Below are 4,852 nucleotides of genomic sequence, written 5' to 3' on the forward strand. Positions count from 1 at the left end.
GCTGGTGGGCACTGATGCTTCCAACTAAGACTTCAACCTCAACACTTCTTGTTGCACTTTCTCCTTGTATCACTGCCTCAATCCCACAACAATCTCAGCATTTCCTTGGTTATAATAGATAAACAATGGGCAGATAACATGTCTGTGATGCTCTTTTCTGAGCTCCGTTATCTTAAGACAAGATAGAGCCTACTCAAGGAGAAGCCACAAGAACCTAGAGCAATGTAAAGGATGTGTATGTGGTCTGGTTGTATAGTAAGTCTGGTTTTATGATAGAGAAAAGAGCCCAGAGGTGGTACGAAAGTGAAGAGAAGAAATTGGGCTTTTAGAGGAGGTGCAGGAATGCACAGAAGTTCCCGTGGAACCATTTAGTTCAGTTCAAAGAATGTACTCTATACAAATATGAAACACCAAGAAAACTTTCCTCTAATGAACAGTTTACAAGGTAACAACTGAAAATTAGCAATATCATTAAAAATCCTATAAAAATTAAATAAAATAAATTAAAATTAAAGCACTCATTAAAACTCTGAGGTTTTATTTCATACAGCTCATATACTGGCAAAGATCAAAAACAAATGAAACTACATAAATTGGAAGGCATCTGGAAAAACAAGCACACTAAAATAAAACTGCTAGAAGTAAGTATTGGTCAAAATTATTCATAAAACAATACAAAATTTTCTGAGAAAAGTAATGAAATTATTCATAGATTTGAGCCAGTGAGCTCACCACTGAGTGTATAACCTAAGGAGGTCAAAGACAGAAAGAGGCACCACATATATTCTAAGAGATGATAGTACTTTCTGTGGTAGCAACAAAATGTATTCGAGGTGAGTGTCTGACATTTGGGAAATGGCTGAAAGCCGTGTGCTACATGAACATAAGTGCATTTGACATCGACTTTCATATATGGTCACTGGGTTGATCTTGCTTAATTTTATTTTCTAGGTCACAAAGGGATACAATGAAGGAAGTGTGTCTTGAAATAAGTATGGTGAGAAAACTAAAGGAATCGACATAATCTTTTTAGATAATACAAATTGGAAGTTGGTTTTGAAGGAATAGAGATGGAACCAAAGAACTCAGTAAAAAAGGAAAGATACATTGAGGACTTTTAGAGTCTTTATAAAAATGTATTCTCAGTAGCTGATACACAGCTAAAAGTCAGTGAAGATAACACAATGTTGGCATGATTTTTTTTTTGCCAGTGAAAGAAAAAAGGTCCCAAGAGTGACTTATGAGCATTTATATGCAAATTGCATTATTAACTTATTTTATGATGGCTCATCTTCGCTCCTATCTCTCTCTCTCTCTCTCTCTCTCTCTCTCTCTCTCTCTCTCTCTCTCTCTCTCTCTCTCTCTCTCTCTCTCTCTCTCTGTTATACATACAGATCTATCAAAAGACAATGGTCAGAAATGAAAAACCATACAGGGATAACAGTATTTATTCTCAGGGGATTGACAGACGACCCACAGCTGCAAGTTCTACTTTTTAGCTTTCTGTTTTTGACCTACATGCTGAGTGTAACTGGGAACTTAACCATCATCACCCTCACTTGGGTGTATCCCCACCTTAAAACACCCATGTATTTTTTCCTTAGAAACTATTCTTTCTTAGAATTGTCATTCACAACTGTCTGTATTCCCAGATTCCTGTACAACATGTCAATCGGAGACTATACTGTGACCTATAATGTGTGTTTTACTCAGTTATTTTTTGGCATACTCTTTGGGGCCTCAGAATTTTTTCTCTTGGCTGTCATGTCTTATGACCACTACGTAGTCATCTGCAAACCCCTCCACTATGCCGCCATCATAAACAACAGAGCCTGTAATCAGCTCCTCCTGGGTTGTTGGTTGTCTGGGTTGATGATCATCATTCCAATACTTGGAGGGGGTCTTGAGCTATAATTCTGCGACTCCAATATTATTGACCATTTTGTCTGTGATGCATCACCATTGCTGGAGATCACATGCTCTGATACACAGCTCCTAGAAAGAATGATTTTAGTCTCTGCTGTTTTGACATTCATCATCACCTTAGTGTTAGTGGTTCTATCTTATGCCTCCATTGTCAGGACTATTCTGAGATTCCCCTCTGTCCAGCAAGGGAAAAAAAGCCTTTTCCATTTGTTCTTCCCACATTATTGTTATCTCCATGACTTATAGAACCTGCATCTTTATCTATATCAAACCTTCTGCAAAAGAAGGAGTGGCTTTGAATAAAGAGGTTGCAGTACTTGCAACTTCAGTAGCACCAGTAATGAAACCCTTCATTTACACCCTGAGGAATATACAAGTGATACAAGCTTCTAGAGACATATTCAAAAGGATTGTATTGATTTCAAAGCTATGAGGAAGTTGACACTCAGGTGTAATTAGTAAAAGAAAACATGAATAGTTTTGAATTCTTTATTCTGAGTCCCATGACACAATTTTCTTCTCTTACTACTGCCACCTTACTCACAGACCCAAATTTCACAGCTCCTTTTCTCTCTTATCCAGAAATCCTCACTGATTGAGGCTTTCCCCTCCCAACTCCGCCTCTCTTTCTAAGGATTTCAATTGCTTTCAACTATGTCACTCAACATTTCATTTCTATAAAATCCACAGAAGATTTTTTTTTAGAGCCAACTATGTATAAGACACAATCAACGCATTTTCTGGCCCCTTAGTTAATAGTTGATATATATTTATTAAATGCTCACCGCATGCCTGGCACTGTGCTAAGCACAAAAATATAGATATTAAAAAAGAAAGACAATTCTTATCCTATAAGAAGTTAAAATTAATTCGCAAGATGACACACATGAGAAATCTGAAAAGTCGGAGGGAGAGGAATGATACTCTGTATGAGGGCCTGGTAGAGAAGCCAGTCAGAGAAGTCCCAAATTAGTGCAGTTAGGTGAGAAATGAGGGAATGTTTGTGCTCAGCTCTCTCCTTAAATGGAGGTTTGGAGTTAATAGCTCCCCCCTCCAATCAAATAAAGAGGGTAGTGATGAGGTGGATTACCAAGGCTGATGAGATCCTGCAGGATGATAAAGTCTCCCCAATAATGAGTTTTCCTGCCCATGGTGGAGATGTCAGTCAGAGAATATTCAAAGTAGTAAAGCCAAATAAGAAATCAATTTTGCCTGATGATCCATATTATAAAACATGGACCTTAGAAGGTAAAAGCCAATGCCTCAAAATAAAACACATTTTCAAGACTGGAAATCTAGAGGGTGCCTTCAAATCAGAAATCACAAAGCATTCCCTCCCACCATTTACTAACATTTCTTTTTTTCCTTAGCAGCAATCTATGGATTTTTCTCCCTCCATTAAAAATATCTCCTCTTTGCATTCCAGACCCACTCATTTCTTGTACCATATTTTATAGATCTGTAAGAGACAAATCATTGATCATATGCCCAAAAATTAAAGCTAAATACAGGCCACAGGAGAACTTTGTTAGTAACTTTCCCCCAAAAAAAATACTTTAAAAAAAAATCTGGCAGCATATAAAGGGGGGGGGAAGCATTTTTTCTGTTACAATTTACACTTTCCTTGGGCTCAGTAATTAAAAAAATGTGATTAATGACCTTTATTCACATGTATTGTTTCCTTTAATCAGACCTTTGTATATATTACTATATATTTTCTAACTTTTAAATACTCCTTTCTTTTTCCTTCCCTCTAAGAAAATTACTTGAGGGAAAGTCGACTAGGTTTCTGGCTATACATATATGTAACATTTGGAGGCATTACTCTAGCCTACAAAGTGGGCCCACTGCTCTGGTTTTCCTATTTAAAAGTGGGAAATATTTTATTTTTACTTTTCTTTCTATTCTGTCTCATTACAAGCCTTTATTTTGAATTAATTGTATCTTTTGCCTTACTAATAAAAGCTAACACACTGATAGGGACTCATAAGCTATTAGGATCTATGCTTTTGAGTGAAGGTACTTCCACTGTGTAGCACCTGGAAGTACCTCTCTTACTCATAAACTAGGGCTCAAGACTAGGCCTTGTGAAGGTTAAGGTTCTCTCTAGGTTTACATCCACTCAAAATCATAATTCCTTGCCTTCCACCAATATATTTAGTTTTACTACTAAAGGAAAGAAGATAATTAGTTCAAATAAAATATTTAATAAGACAGTGCATTGATAAAAGTAATAATAACATATTCCTCACATAAAATTGAGATGCAAATAGAAACAATATCCATGGAAAGAGTAGATATATACTTAAAGGGAACCTCTAGGAAGGAAACGTATATGGCCACTGCATATTCACGGATGGATAGCTGACTCAGGCCTCTAATGCTGCAGGACTACTGTCCAATGATAACATTACTTAATGATATTATTACTGCACTGTTTCCACTACATTTGCTCCCTGTTTGTCTCTATTAGGTTCATAGTGTTGAAGAATTGACTAAGTACTCTGCATTTTTCTGGCTTAACTAAGATATTGCACTTTCTTATTTGTAATTAAAATGGAAGAGAGATTCAAACACAGATACAAAGTCTTAGTATCATTCTGGTGTTTTTCTCCCTGGTTGATCCAGGGAGTAGTTTCAATTGCTCTGTTAAAACAAAGAAGAATGTGAATGGTTCAGAATGAAACTGGGAGAGAGAGGTACAAAGGAATGGAATTTATGAGAGTACACAATGCTGAGAGTTAGTCATATTCAGTAACCAAGGAGGACTTTTGGTGTATTCTAAGAAAGATTATAATATTAACATAATTGATAATAACAGATAAAAAGGTGTTTTTCCATTATTCTGCCCAGAAGAAATAAGATTTTCCATGGAAAAGATGTTTTCCTTAATCACTGACCTCAATTGGAGGGGATAGAGGTAGGT

General features: G+C 36.4%; 1 pseudogene; it reads left to right on the forward strand.

Moving 5' to 3' along the window:
• The first annotated feature begins 1,404 nt into the window (after window positions 1–1,404).
• On the forward strand, window positions 1,405–2,359 carry LOC110203036 (olfactory receptor 6C2-like; annotated as a pseudogene).
• The last annotated feature ends 2,493 nt before the right edge of the window (window positions 2,360–4,852 follow it).

Source organism: Phascolarctos cinereus, unplaced genomic scaffold (genome assembly GCF_003287225.1).
Source record: "Phascolarctos cinereus isolate Bilbo 61053 unplaced genomic scaffold, phaCin_HiC Scaffold_1;HRSCAF=81, whole genome shotgun sequence".
Lineage (NCBI taxonomy): Eukaryota > Metazoa > Chordata > Mammalia > Diprotodontia > Phascolarctidae > Phascolarctos > Phascolarctos cinereus.